Source organism: Symsagittifera roscoffensis, chromosome 3 (assembly GCF_963678635.1).
Source record: "Symsagittifera roscoffensis chromosome 3, txSymRosc1.1, whole genome shotgun sequence".
NCBI classification, from domain to species: domain Eukaryota; kingdom Metazoa; phylum Xenacoelomorpha; order Acoela; family Convolutidae; genus Symsagittifera; species Symsagittifera roscoffensis.
The window spans coordinates 24,244,166-24,260,295 of NC_087064.1; the positions used below are offsets into that span (position 1 = coordinate 24,244,166).

The following is a 16,130-nucleotide window of genomic DNA, read 5'->3' on the forward strand; positions in this document are numbered from 1 at the left end:
AGAAGAGGAATGTACTTTTAATGCGATAATTATTTAAGTTGTCGAATTTTGGGTTTTTGCTTATTTTTGACCTGTAGGTCTTTGAGTTGGAGTTACAGATGTAGTTCAAGTTGGAGTTATATCAGCTAAAAAAAAAAGCGGCGATGTTTGAATAAAAATTGAGATGATATCAAGTGATTCAGTTTGCTGATTTTGAATTAGTTATTTCTAACAGAAAGAAAACGTGTTGAAAATTTTTTTGATTATAATAAAAAAAAATTGAAAATGTTGTTGATCTGGTAAATTAATCAGATGGCTGTTGGAATTGTACATTCTTTAATACTTTAGTTTGCGGGATGAAAACTTTGTAATCGTTTTTTGGTTGATTTGTAAGTCGAGATGATTGGCGTTGTTGAGCTTTTTCTTTTTTTTTGGTAATTAGATTTTCTTCCTCTAGTTTTCAATTGATTCTTCGTTTTTAAATGATTTCTTTAGGAGGTTTTTGTGATATTTTTTTTGGAATAATCTGGGGTGAGTGTGGTAAATGTTTGGAGTTTTCAGATATTGGATGATTATTGTTTTTTGTTTCATCATCAATTTGTAGTCCTTTAAAGGAATATATTTGTGTTAGTTCACGAAGAGCGTATTCTTTCGGTTAGTGTGGTAAAAAAATGTTTCTATTTTGAAATATTTTTTATTATATTCAATTAGTTTATATGTAACGCCTGTAGGTTTTTCTCTTAGCTGGTATGGTCCTATTTGAAAAGATAGAAGCTTTTCTGAGATTCTTTTTTGTTTTGTAAAAATTGGAAACAAAACAAAAGTTCCTACTTAAGGTCTGATGCTGGTGTAAAACCTGAACTTATTTGAGGTTGGATATTTTGTCTTTGTAGAAATTTTTGTGCAATTTTCCGACGAGTTTCCTTGGATTATTTTAATCTCTTTTCAAAATTCATTCTGCGTGGTTTCCAGAGGCTAATTTAAAAGTTGTGGTTGGTGAAACTGATCTTCATCCTGAGTGTCATTTTGATTCTTCAGTTGGTTGACAAAAACTTTTTGCATTTTTTGATGAGTTGGGTAAGAATGTTATGTGTTTGCGTAAATTCTGGTTAAAACCATTTCTTGAGGCGATATTCCAAATGTTATTGTGATCTGAGAATTATATGTTAAAGCAAATAATTTTACATTTGTTGACCATTCGGCGTATTTTTGATCATTTCCGTTTAATATACAGCAAAAGTAGTCTTGTAGTGAGCGGTTCAAAACTTCTGCTTGTCCATTTGTCTATGGAGCATTGGAAATTCTAGGTTTATGAAACTTTGTCCTTTAAAGTCTTGTTTTTCTGCAATTTCTTTCTGATTTGGAAAGGGTTTGCTTAAATTACATGCCATACAGTCATTATAAAGTACTTTTATGCAACGTGTTGTATTTGGAAAACATTAATTTTGGGTGAAGTTAGAAAATGTTTTTTTTCTGATCTTGTATGTCCTTTTCTATTCAAAAAATGTGATCGATGAAATGCTAATAATTTTAGACTTAATAGTAGACAGGGTATTTTTGTACCTGGTACAAATATTCTAAGGTATCGGTACTTTGCTTTTTTGTGTCATTGTTCAATTTTCGGAAGTATCGGAGAAAGAGTTTATTTCCTAAAATTGTAATATCGGCTATGGTGGGTTGTGTTTTGTATTTGTGCCAAGGTTTCAAATGACTGATAATAGGGTCAGGCTTTTGATATTTTTGGAGTAATTAGGGTGGTGTTAATTTTACTGAGCAGGGTAGAAAAATATTTTGAACTTCGTCCTTTGATAGAGGTTTTTTGTCCAAAGCGTCTTGTAAATCAAATGTTTTTTGATAAGGTTTCTTTGACTTATTGCCATCCAAATTTTTTCGTATCAGTTAGGTCTTCTTTTTTTACTAGTTAAAACGATTCTTTGCGTTGTTGTTTTCGTTGATGTGTTTTTAATTGTTTATTCTAATCGTGGTGATCTTTCGTCTTTTGCGAGAAAGAACTTTATATTTTGTGCTACTTCTACAGTTTTTTTGTGTAAGTAGTTCGGCTGGTGTATTTCGGCTAAGTGTATCAGGTAAAGCACAATTTTTGACTGCTGTCCAAAGTATATTTATCTTTGGTATTTTCATTAAAAATTATTGAAATTTGTATACTATATGGATGGTTGAGGTTAGATTTTTGTGTAAAGTGAAACATTATGGGTTTAAGGGTTTAGATTAAAAATTCGTTTTCCGTAATGTATCTATGATGGCTATACAGTCTCTCATGAGTGTGGAGAGTCTTCATTCTTCACGTGAGAAAATTCTTGAGTTTGCTGATATTAGATTCTTTTGTTGGTGCCTTGATGTGATTGCAAAAGAGTTGCGCCAATTCCAAAACTGGAGGCGTTGCACATAGCGTAAAATTGTTGATTTAAATCTGGATTTGTGTTTAAAATTTGTGCAGTAAGCAAGATTTGGAATTCATTGAAGCGTTTTTGATGTTTTAAGTTCCATTCAAAATTGTTTGTTGTCTAAGACTGTAGTAAATTGGTCGGAGATAAAACTGCATGTTTAAAAATATTTATTGAAGAAGTTCAGCATTCCAAGGAATTGTTGGTTTTCTTTGTATTGGATGATGATTGGAGCTATAAAATTGCATATATTTGGGATTTCAACGGCATTAAAAAAGTTCGTTCCTTCGATAATAAGTCCAAAGATTTTTACACGAGTCAGGAAAAATGTGACTTATCTTGAGCTGCTTGTATGTTTTCTTCAAATAAAATTTGTTGGTATTTAACTAAACTTTAAACATTGTTTTGTTTGTGACTGTGTAAAAAAATCGTCTAAATATTTAATGACGTTTTTGCTCAGAATTAGTGGTCTAAAAATTTTACTCATAAATGCTGAAAAAGCTGCTGGTCCCATGGATAAACCATAGAATAGTCTGTTAAAATTATATTGTGGGTTTCCATTAATGAATTGAGTCAAGCGACGTGTTTGTCCATCTAATGGCATTTTATTATACGCATCTATTCTTTTCTGCTGTGGTATAGTAAGGTCCGTTTATTTTTGTGAGTTTTACCTATTTTGGTTCTATATGCTAATTGCATTTTGTTTAATCAATTAGAGAATTTAGGTATCGTGAGTCTATTATTCTTTTAAGCCAATTTCCTTTGGCGATAACAATTACAGGAATTAAAAACGTATTTCATTTGGGTTGTTGTTCCTTGTTTGCCGGTGGTGAGATAACTTCCTTTTGTTCAAGGATATGTTAAAGCTTGTTTAGTTTTTCTTGTAATAGTATTGGAACTTCAGTTGCACGTTGCTCTATTGATAACTGAGTCGGGTTTGAGTGGAAGGTGTAGTGGTGAATGTATTTTTCCAATTTTAAATTTTGATTAAGCATAAATCATTGGTTTTTTGAATAATAAATCTGCTATTTGTTCTTTTTTTGCTATTTATTTTGAGAAAATTGAAAATTAACCTTGTTAGAATTTATTGTTGTTCACTTAAGTATTTTGAAACTTAAATTTTTGGTTTAAAAAATGGTTTTTTTAAAACTAATAGTGTGTTTTTAGTCACTGGTAATTTTATTAAGAGATGCTTTTTCATTAAGGATTGTTGATTGGCGAATATCTAGTAATCGTAAGATTTATCCACTCTGTATCTTTTTTCTTGTATTGCGTGTAGTTTTGCCTTTGTTTCGCAGTATCCTTTTGGTCTTAAATAAAGTTTAATTTTGTATGGCAAAAGACTATTTAAATTGTAATGATTTTGTATCTGTATTTGTGTTTTTGGCCTATTTTATGGATAAAATTAGTACTGAAAGGTTTTAGTAAAAGTTGATTTTGTTCTATTGTCCGAGATGGTTAAAAGATAATTGAATCTTTCCATAGTTTACTAAAATTGTGACATGTGTTAAGGCTAATTTACCGAAGGCCTGGGAAAGTAAAAGTTTTGGGTGTAGATTACGGATTTCATTCCATATAGGAATATTGATGATCCAGAATCAACTAAAAAATCTATTTCCACATCTGGAGGTTCAAAATTTTTTTTTTGGCTTTTTAAAAGAAGTGGGATTGTCCAAACTTTTTCCTTAGGTGGGGATACTTAATTTGTTGTGTTCTGGTTTGCATTATTCATATTTGAGCCAATTTCGATTATATGAGAGATGTAATTTATGTCGTTTTTCTGATCGCTTTTGGTTCATGAAGACTTGAGTTGTGATTGTCATTCTGATTTAAAAAAAGTCCGTTTAATTGATTTTTCGTATTCATGTAGTTGAATTTCTGAAGTTTCCGTACTATCATTACCTGGGGTGCCTGGGCTTGTTTTGTTTGTAGACTCTACTTGATTGTTTTGTCGTTATGTTTTGGTGTTCTTCAATAGTTTTGATTTTGCTGATTTGAATATTGTAAATTGTTTCAATATGCCGACTGAGAGTAGTTTTTTCATCTATTTTGACAACTATTGTTTCTTCTGCTTCTAGAATTATCACGATATCTGTTGTTATTATTTTTATTACATGGTCTCTTGTTAGAATAGTTTTGTGATCTTTTGTTCGATCAGTTTCTGTTACGATTGTTCAAATGATTTCAATTACGGTTGTTTGAAAAATTTCTCGATCGATCGTTAAAATAGTATCTTCCGGGGATTTGAGTATAAAAGATTTCTATTATAGTTAATGTAGTAACTTCGATTGGAGTTTGATCTAAAATAATTGTTTCTGTACTGATTGTTTTGACTATTTCATCTATTATATCGGTTTTGTGAAGAGTTTTGTGAGTTTCGTCTATTTGGTGATCATCCACAAAGTTTTTTAGAATTAGTGGATAGTAATCTGTTTTTACTATAGCTAACTGAGAGTGATTTTCCTGAGCTATTATTGCTTTCAATGTTTTTGCTTGGCAAAATCTGGTCTTTTTTCAAGGATTGGTAGAAAGCATTTTTTATGTTATTTCTACTTCAATGGTCTATTCGATTTATCTTGTTGTTTTTGTCTGCTTTCAGCGTTGCTATGTCCATATCTGCGGCAATTGTCTCATTTTTTTTAAATGAAGATTTTCCTTTAAAATTTAGGTTCTTTTTATATATGTTCAGGATTTGGTCTGTTTTTTTTTGCTAAACCGTTAATGGAGTCTTGAATATTAGCTATATATGTGGATTTAATGTTTGATTTTTCATTATGTTTTGTAAGTTAAATTTTTTTTTACTCTAGTTTCGTTGAGGTTTCAACTTGTTCTGATTTGATGCTCTCTTTTTACTGCTATTTTCCTTAATTGTGGTGTTAACGTTATCATTAGAGTTTCTGTCATTTTTGTATTTTTGGAGTCATGTGTGTTCAGACAATAAGATTTTCTTTTAGAATTTCGATTTTTGCTAGGAGCTGTTTTATTCGTTGCATAAAACTCTTTGATGTTGATTGTTTCCTTCAGAGTAGAACATTTATAAAAAAAAGTGAACCATTTCCAATTGGATTGAATTTCTATGGGTAAAACTGGAAACTCGTTTTGGGCTGCACGGTTAATCTGTATCAGTTCTGTGCGCCTATGAACCCAATTTTGGTGAGGTGATGCATGAATAGGTTCCGGGCCTATGTTTAACATTAAATTTGCTTTGATAGCATTTAAATAGTCTTCTAATAGTATTGCAAATAGTAAGAAAACGGATTTCGTTATCATGGGATTGGGTTGGTAAGCTTGAGTATTTATATTTTATTGTGTTTCCATATTAATACTAGGCTGGTTGTTGGAATGTATGCTATTTTTGTTTATGCGGTGTAATTACAAGATCGTATATTTCCTCTTTAATTAAACATTATTAAGGCATTATTGTTTGTTTGTTTCCTAATTTATCTCTTGAGCTAAGTGTTAAAGTCATGGGTGCAGAATCCAATGTTTTTTTTATTTTCTAGACTGATAGTCCATACAATTTTTGTGAAGTTATCCTTATCCTGGATGCTAGGTTGTCGAGTATGGACGGGTTGGAGAGAGAGTATATCGATTCGTTGGAATGATTTTATACTTTCTCGAGTGGTTAAATTCTACAAGAAAAACTTAATCTTACTTAGGGTTTCGGTTTTTGATCAAGGGTTGGTGAATAGTAAATCAGTCCAGAACGTCCTGGTATAATAAGAACACAAGTAGATCGTTAGATACTATTTTAATTCTTACTAGTTTTAATATATATTTTAGTTTGGGTCAATTAAGAGGAGGGTCTCAAGTGAAGGATGAGTAACCGAGGTTCTTCACTGTTAATCCTGAAAAAAAAATTTTGTTTTGGAAAACTTCATTTAGTCCTGGGTCGTATGTAATGCTTGCAGAGTGACTCGACGTTTGAGGTTGTTAGACACAAGTATTAAGAGGTGGAAGAAACAAAATTGTTTGCTTCATCCAAGGGAAGCCTTGTTGAGCAAGTCTTGAAAATGTTCGACATCAAAATTAAGTTAAAATTTTAAGATCCAAGGGTAGCCTTGATGATCTGGTTGAAAGAAATGTTCAAATAGAAATAAAACCAGGATAGGCCTTGACAGGGTTTGTATCAAAGATTAAATATTCAAGAAATGGTTTCAATGTAAAGTTTAAATGATATTAGTTTCTTGAATGATCATGTGCTATATTTTAGAATTTAAAGATCGGAGAAGTTCTTGAGAAGCAAGGAATTTTTGAAATATTTTTGATGAAACTAATTGAAATAAAATTACTATCCAAATTTCATTCAATTCATTTTAAAATTACAAAACTTTCAAACTTTCTGCAGATTTATTAGAATAAACGACTGATCGAAGTCGGTTTGGTATTTATATTTTTACTGATTATACATCAATGAGAGATATATATCGTGGGAATGAATCTTACTGCTCCAAGTTTTTAACTCATATTAGTGAATGAAAATGTACTGCCTTCATAGGTTTGTAGAGAAATAGTCGTTGCAGTCTACTCTTTCGTTTCACGATGTAGAAGCTCGGTCAGCTGTTCAGGTTTTGACCTGGCATAAACTTGATTACTCGTTTGGATTGATTTGATTTTTTTGAGACGTGGAGATAAGCTCCTTTTTAAATTTTTTATGATGTTTTTGATCTTATTTCTTTTTTGTATTTGATAAATCTAAATTTGTAAACTTGCTAAATCTGTTCGAGACTTTTAGCCGGACGATATGAGTTTAAGTCCGGGGTGGCTCACTCATAGATTAATTTCAGATATGGTACGCCGTTTGTTCGTCACGCTATCTTTTTTTCGGCCGGATAGATTCTTGCACATTTTTGGTCTCTTACTCGTATATCTCTAAGTCTCTAGATCTAGTGTTTTTTGGTATTTGCGAGGTTTGATATCAAGAACTGTTCTGAGGAAGAGCAACTGTTTGCTAAGTTAAATTTTTTTGTTCTGGCTGAAACTATAAATAAATTCAGTCGTAAAAATTATTGTAAGCGTTGGTTATGGATCATCATTGGTTATTTCTAAGTATTTTACAGAGATTGTTCAACAAGAAAAAATAAGATACAATAAATACTTGTTTTGAACTGGTTCCAATATAAAACAACTTTAACTCATGACAACATCTTTCGGCTGAATTAAACAATCCGGCTGATTTTGTTAGTTATAAGTTCGATAAATGTCTGGAAAGAAAAACACTTTTAGCCCAAACAATCCGCCACTCTCTTGGAAAGTCGGAACCACAAATGTTATTTCAGCAGTTCGAACGTCAATAACCGACTCTATCAATACCTGAGTCGAGATTTTTCACCTAATTTGAAGCAAGATTTGTGCGGTTTCAGGGGCGGGGTGGGTGGGGTAGAGGTCGGACGCTCGTCTCCTCAGGCCGCTTAAACTATTTTGAGGTATCTATTTTTGGCTGACGGACCCTAAAATTTTCTATAGGTGCAGAAATTTTGGCCGAAACAGCTACTTCTAAGTGCTTTGGGAGAGATCGAAAAATCAATTTGGTCGACCTCAAAAAAAAGGTCGCGACAAAATTTCGCAACAAAATTTAAACGATTGTGCTTAAAATCTTGCTTCATAAAGAGCGGTTTGAGGGGTTTTGCGCTTTTTTTTTTAGCTTAACCGCTCAAAAACCGCTCAAACCACCTCTGTTTTTAGAAAATGTTATTTGTATAACACTATTCTGGGTGCTCAAAGAAAATTAGTAGGAAGCATCCACCCCTAATTCGTTGACATTCGAACTTCCAGGTCACAAAAAACGGTCTAAACAAAAAATTGCATCAGAAAAGGTCGTCCTTAAAATATGCATTGGAAAACGGCTTTTTTTGACCGCTTTTTTCAAAAATGTGCCTGCAGCGCAAAAAATTTGGCCAAAATAGCTTCTTTTTAGTGCTTTAGGAGAGCTCGGAAAATCAATTTGGTCGACCTAAAAAAAATCCGTCTTAGAATTCGTTCCAAATTGGTTGAACGAAGCTTATTGCCCATAGTAGATTTGCTAATAGGAGCGAAATCTATATGGTTTCGCTATTCAAAAGGCGTGTGGGGAGAATAATTTTCACAGCCAAAATATCAAATTATTAGAGAAAAAAAAACATTTTATTTTTATTAAATTTATTTTTTTAATGTTTTTACTGATCCATAGATCTTAAAAGGCAGTGGGGCCATTCAGGGCTTCGCTCTGATACGAGCAGTCCTGTTGTTTCAATTTTTGTAACGAAAGTCACGGAATATTTGTGCTCGGGTTAGTTTTTTTCTTCGGACAAATTTCGACTTTTTAACAAGCCGTTTTTGACTTTTTATCCGAATTTAGAAGAAAGTGACGAATTGTTTGTACTCGCGTTGATTTTCTCTCCAGTCAAAATTTGATTTTTAACCTAAGCTATTCAAGTAATTTCTGACGGTTTTTTTAAAAAGACTGTCACTAAAATCTTCAAGAAATTGGCTTCCTCGCCAGTTTTTTAAAACATCTTACGATCCAATTTAAATCCAAATAAATCCATTTTCGACCGACAAACACAAATATTTTTCTACAGGCGCTATATCGGATCAAAATCTCTACTTCCAAATTTGTTTTACGTATTATACTGGCGCAATGAGTGATGTTATGTAGTAAAGTATTGTGCTACGAAGTAAAATTTGTTCGCAAAAGATTCCTTGCATTATGCACAAATTAAAATAGTTTTCAAAATCGGCTGTAAAATGTGGGGAACGGGTAGAGTTTTTTCCAAAAAAAAAATTGGGCGGCAAAACAGAAAATGTTTCTCAATTTATTTATCTTTCTAAATTTTAGCTCAGCAGAGTGGAGCGGGCTGAGCATTTGCTATTTGCCAGTGCCGTTTGTATTTGATTTCTGATTGTTAGTCAGTAGTCAGTTTTTTTGTTAGTCGGTAGTTAAAATAAGTAAAATGCTTCAACACACTGACATAAAACGTATGGAAAGTTTTTCGAAAAAAAAAATCCGGACAAAAATCAATTTTTTTTCGTTCTTCAAAAAATTTATCAAATATGTTTATTTTTAAGAATAATTTATCAAAAAATATACCATAGTTGTTGGCGGGCAATCGCATAAATCAAAAACACTTGCAATTTTGTTTTCCTTAGTTTGTTTATCGATAGAGTAAAGGGGAGCAAATTTGATCTCGGGTATTTTTGTATGATTCACTTCCAAAAATAAGTGTCACAGGGATGCGCCTGACAAAGTGACTGAAATATCATATTTAGGCAAATAGCCATTATTAAATACAGGCAAAATTTTTTTGCGATTTTCTCCAGCGTTTTTCTCCGCAAAGAAGTTTTCTAGATTCTAATAATACCTGCTTTTGAAGAATTCCTTGACTAAGTTCAAAAAGAATTAAAACAAATCCCCGAGAGACATAATTTTCGACACTAAACTTGAAAAATGCAAATGAGAAATCAAATGCTAATAAGGAAAACTGAATTTATCAAAAGTTTTTAAAGTTTTTACCATGTACATTTTTTGGGTTGACCAGTGTTAGATCGTGTTAACTCCAACATAAGGCAAACATATCACGGACGCTAATGGTGAATTTCGAACCTAGTCCAACCACTTTGTTAGGAGTTTTTTTCGTTCAGTTTGTTCACCGAGATGATAACTTAAGTGTTCTCGATTCGGAGTAAAGGTTGACAACTATTTCGACCTCTATTTTGTTGATGTTGAGAAAAACTTTGTCTATTGTAAAATCTAACTGGCGGAAGGTGTAATAATAGTTCTTACTGGGAGCCATTTATTTCCAAGACACTTTATATCCTCAAATTGGCTTTCAAATGTCATATTTCGAATCAAACCGCAACTTTTTTGATATAATTGGCCAGGTCGAATTCTTATTTGATTGAAGAAAAGGAACCATTGGCACTTTAAATATAGATATTGCCATTGAATATGTGAAGTTCAAGGGACAATCTGCCGGTAGTTTAATAGCCCTTGAAATTTTTCAGACGTTCCTCATTAAAAGGTACAATAATAACCGAAAGTTGATCCTGGGGGATCTCTGATAGGATATCAAAAGAAGCTTCGTTAAGAAAAAAAAATACTTTTAATCAGGCAGTATTGCTTGATTTATCCAGAAGTAATGGGCAAGGAGCTTCGCTTTTAAGTACTCAATACGAAAACTCTGATAAAAATGCTTATAAGTTTTTGTTCTGACTATCGAAGAAAGGACGGAACCTTAGTCCTCAGCATGGATTTTGAGTTCTTTCTTATCCCCCTAACTTCTACGAAAGTAACGGATTATTTGTGCTCGGGGTAGGTTTTTTTTCTTCAGAATTTTTTAACTAGCCACTTGCCCTCGATCACTTTGCCAGGCAGTCGATGACTTTGCCCTGATACGAGCAGTTTTGTTAAAATTTTATTTTTCTGTAGATTTATTCGTGTTGTTATGGTTGAATCCATGATGCTACTTTGTGAAGCAGGGCCGGATTTAGGGGGGGGGGGGGTTCGGTCGGATGCCCCCTCCTCAGGGATTCGACCCCCTGCCGACCCAAAGGGTCCCCCTTTGTACTATTATGAGATATCTAAATTTGGTGACGGACTCTAAAAATTTTCTAAAGGCGCCTTTGGCGCCAATATATACTTACTTTAAGAGGCGAGCGCGCACCAAAAAACTCAATTTTTTTGGTCAAAACTTTCAAAAAAGTGCCTAAAAACGCCTTTTTTGGCCTGTTTTTTGACAATTTTGCCTGTGGCGCAGGAAATTTAACCAAAACAGGGTCTTTTTAGTGCTTTGGGAGAGCTCGGAAAATCAATTCGTTCGACCTAAAAAAAAGGTCGACAATATTTTCGAAATTTTTTGAAAATCCGCCACCCTCCTTCGAAAAAATCCTAGATCCGCCCCTGTTGTGAAGTATAAAAAACTTTCACAATAGATAGTTTGTTCGCAATGCGATGTTTCCTTGCATGATATGATTTAACGCTGAAAAATTTTAAAACTGTAAATTTAATGTGATTGGGTGGAAATAGGACGTTTTTCTATCCGAATTTAGAAGAAAGTCACAGATTTTTTGTACTCGCGTTGGTTTTCTCTCCAGATAAAAATCAGTTTTTAACCTAAGTTATTCAAGTAATTTGTGACGGTTTTTTTCTGTCACTAAAAGACTGTTACTAAAAGACTGTCACTAAAATCTTCAAGAAATTGGCTTCCTGGCCAGCTTTCAAAAAATCTTCCGATCCATTCATTTTTGACCGACGAACAAAAAAATTTTTCTACAGGCGCTATATCAGTTCAAAATCTCTACTTCCATAGTTGTTTTACGTATTATACTGGCGCAATGAGTGATGTTATGGATTAAAGTATTGTGCTACGAAGTAAAATTTGTTCGCAAAAGATTCCTTGCATTATGAAAAAATTAAAATGGTTTTCAAAATCGGATTTAAAATGTGAGGAACGGGTAGAGTTTTTCCAAAAAAAATTGGGCGGCAAAACAGATTATGTTTCTCAATTTATTTATCTTTCTAAATTTTAGCTCAGCAGAGTGGAGCGGGCTGAGCGGTTGCTATTTGCCAGTGCCTTTTGTATTTGATTTCTGATTGTTAGTCAACAGTCAGTTTTTTTGTTAGTCGGTAGTTAGAACAAGTGAAAGTTCTTCAACAGGCTGATATAAAACGTAGGGAAAATTTTGCGAAAAAAAACCGGACAAAAATCAATTTTTTTTCTCAATTTTTTTAAATCAAATATGTTTGTTTTTCAGAATAATTTATCAGAAAATATACCATAGATGTTGGCGGACAATCAGAAAAATCAAAAACATGCGTAATAGGAGAAGTCTTGTTCTCCTAATTTTTTAAATCGATAGAGTAGAGGGGAGCAAAATTGGTTTCGGTTATCTTTGTATGATTCTACATCACAAACTAAGTGTCACAGGGACACGCCTGACAAAGTGATTGAAATATCATATTTAGGCATTTAGCCATGATTAAATCAATGAGAAAACTTTTTGCGCTTTTTCCAGTGTTTTTCTCTATAAAAGAATTTTCTAGATTCTAATAATACCTGCTTTTGAAGATTTTCTTAACAAAACTCAAAAAGACTGAAAACGAAATCCCGACAGACATAAATTTTGACACTAAACTTGAAGAATACTGCTCGTATCAGGGCAAAACCTTTAATGTTTTGACTGCCTTTTAAGGTTTACGGAGCATTAATAATCTAAAAAAGTACAAATAATAAAATAAAATGAATTTTTCTTTCAAAAATTTGAATGATTTTATGAAAATCATCCCCCCACTCGCATTATAAACTACAAAGGGATAAAATTTGCTTCTTGTAACAAATAAATTATGGCAAATAAGCTTCTTCAACCAATTTGGAACGATTTCTAAGACGGATTAAATCTCCGCTTGCACGTTAATAGCGCGAAATTTATCGCACGGTAACTGTCCCAGATTGGATAAAATGGCAATCTTTAAACACCCACTGGAAATCTTAAAACTTTACGAATAATGATCACAGGTGAAATATCGTTTGAAATTTGAGCTCAGGATAACAATATAATTTGAATGATATTTAAAAAATCTGTCAGAAATGGCTAGTTGAAAAGTCGAGACTTGTCTGAAGAAAAAGAAAACCCTTCCCGAGCACAAATACTCCGTTACTTTCGTATCGAAAGTGGGAACAAAATGCAATGAGAAATTGAATAATATTTAGGAAAACTGCACTTATCAAAAAGTGAGATAAATCATAATATTTAAAGTTTCTAAATAAAAATATAAAAAACTTCGAAAAGCAAGAAAATACTCTTGTTGGTTATATTATTTTATTAGTTAAACTATTCAGATCCTGTAATTTTTCTTACCGACCAGATTTCTACTAGCCCTTGTTTTCTCCTAATGATCTTGATTATTCCTTCTGATCAGATTGTTTGAATATTAATGCGGGAGAAACCAACAAACATAAAACTAGAAACGAATTCAACGAGAAAACCTTAAAAAAGATTGATTGCAGATAGATATATTCCTTGCTGATTCCTGCTTATTAGATAACTACAATAAATCTCAATCAGCAATTAAACTAAATCTGTTTATCGATCAAAACTTTGACAAGAAACTAGACAAGACTGCTTGTATCAGGGCAAAGCCCTGAATGTTCCGCAAAGCCCTGAAGGTCTATGGAGCAGCAATAACTTAAGAAAATTAAATGTAATAAAACAAATTGAAATTTTTTTTCTAAAATTCGAGATTTGTCGTGAAAAACCATCGCCTCACACGCCATATAAAGTACAAAAGGATTAAGTTTGCTCCTTTTAACAAATCAATTACAGCAAATAAGCTTCTTTTAACCAATTTGGAACGATTTAAAGACGGATTAATCTCCACTAACTCGTTAATAGCGCAAAAAATATAGTCTCAATTTTCTGTCGAAAAAGGCTAGTTTAGAAGTCGAAATTTGTCTAAAAAAATAAACCCACCCGAGCACAATTACTTCGTTACTTTTGTTACGAACGTCGGAACAATATGGCTGTATATTTCTATGCTGTTATCAATTATTATCAGAATATTTTTCGAATAATTGATTTGTTTTTAACCAATTCTAAAAAGTTTCCAAGCAAATCTGGAATTTTTTAAAAATATTATGTCAACTGCTTTGATTTTTGAAGATGACTTTGAACAAATCTTGAAGATGATTTTGAACAAAAGATGAATTTAACAAATCAGCCAATTATAAAAAAAAATATTTCAACTTTTAGAACCTGAAGGAAGATTATCCGAAACTTGAATTGACAGTTAATCATAACAGTTCGTGTTAGAACTGAAATCTACCAAATGACACTCTCTTGTCATTAACCACAAAACCATCCCTAGAGACAACAAAATCATAGCACTCACTTTTCCAATAAAATTTTGAGGAGTTTCAATCACTAAACTCAGCAACCAACTAACTGCGCGCAATAAGTTGATTGGTATCGACACTGAAAACCTAAATTTTTCTTTTATCATGACGAAATGCTTTTTTTTTAATTCTCACCTAAAATCGTTGTATTTGCGATCAACGAGCTTGAGCAAAATGTAAATTTCAATTGTTTATTTAAAAAAGTCGACATTAAACTTTTTTCATGACTGTTTACGGTCTATCCTATGCTTTTTTATGCAGTGCAATTCTTGATCACGTTTCCTTTGAAAATTGGCCCTTTTAAATGCAATTGTTTCAATTCTTATCGACTAACTTTTTTTATCATTTTTATCATCAGCACATGTTTTTAACATTTTTTCTTTTGTCTCAAAAAAAACAATCGGGGTTTTGCCCTTACCAGGGTCCCATTTTAAAATTTGAAAAAATTACCGAAAAACTGGAAAATTACCAGGACACATAAAAGTGTCTTCCATCTAAACTGTAGAAGTTCAAACCCAAAACGGACAGGTCTTAAATTAATTTTTTTGAACATATATGAAGATTGTTAAAATTTTGATTGACCAGAAGTTTGATTTAACGTTTCAAACGACGAAAAAAACTGTGGGCAAATAAAGCTCAACTTTTTGTCGAGTTGTCGAATAAAACATTACAATCAAAAGAGAGCCATTTCCAATCAAAACAAAAAATAATAATGAATACACTTGTCAATAGTCACCATCACTACCCAGCAGTTCTGTTACTCGGAATTTCAGCAAGTTTGATAGTTTCAAGTGAGAAGCAGAAGATAAGTTGGGCAATAAAAACAAGGTGTGACCGTGCAAAGTTTAACTTCTCGTCCAATCGGAAGACAGTTTTCTTACCATCTTTCAGCATTTTCCATATTTCTGAAAATTTTCCATTTGAAAAAATAGTTTTTTCTAAAAATTTTTGAACAATTAGGAATAACAGAACGCCAGCTTATCGAAAAAGGAAATTTGAAAACAATAAAACTGAACCCAAGAAGTAAAAACTGTTTTTACTGAAAGACATTGTGGTGAACACACTGAAAGTTTTTTTTTCAAAAGATCAATTAAGTTATGGAATAGTATTTATCAAAGCATAATTTTAGATAAAATTTTGAGTTAATGAAAAATTAGAGTAAATTTTAAAAATCATTTAAAATTTGTTTTTAATGACAATCACAATGTGACTGGTTATGATGAAAATTCATGGAAAAAATGTTCACTTAAATTTTAATTTGTAACTTTTCATTTGTTTGATATTTTTAGTTTTTTTCCTGATAACTGTTTTCAGTTCCTTTTAATGTTATTGCCAGAAAAAGTCTACAATGCTAGTTTTGATTTGAAAAGGTAGATGACAAACCCTTTTTATCGAATTAGTTACGATTTGAAAATAAAGTGTTCATTTTCCACGTTTATCGTAGTCGTGAATGTTCCGGTTACCAAGTTGTTGAATTTTTCAGAAAGAAAAAAAAATCAAACTATTTTCTTAAAATCATCCCCCTGTACGCCATGTAAATTTTAAAGTTTAAAATTGCGCTCTTAGTAACGTGGCAATTATGACATAAGCCTGCTACAGCCAATTTGGAACAATTAATAGAACAGATTAAATCTCCACCTATACGTTTAAAAGTTTTGGCAAATTTTAAACCGCATAACTTTACAAAAACTGATAAACAAAAAAATGGTTTTTTCAAATTGAGCTCAAGAAAACAACACGTTTCAGTTGATACGAATTCAAAAACTGTCTGGTGAAAAAACACTCCAAGCGAAAGTCTGAACATAACCAACATACCTGTTTTCATTTGGATCAGTTTTTGAGCCGGATTAAAAAACCGCTCACGCGTTAGTAGTAT

The 16,130-nt window shown here is 32.3% G+C and overlaps 1 protein-coding gene across 1 annotated transcript in view; it reads right to left on the reverse strand.

The window, feature by feature from the left end:
* The window catches only part of LOC134842485 (G-protein coupled receptor 54-like), a 201,155-nt gene that overhangs the window by 146,148 nt on the left and 38,877 nt on the right, over positions 1-16,130 (reverse strand). The gene's annotated exons all lie outside the window — the stretch shown is intronic.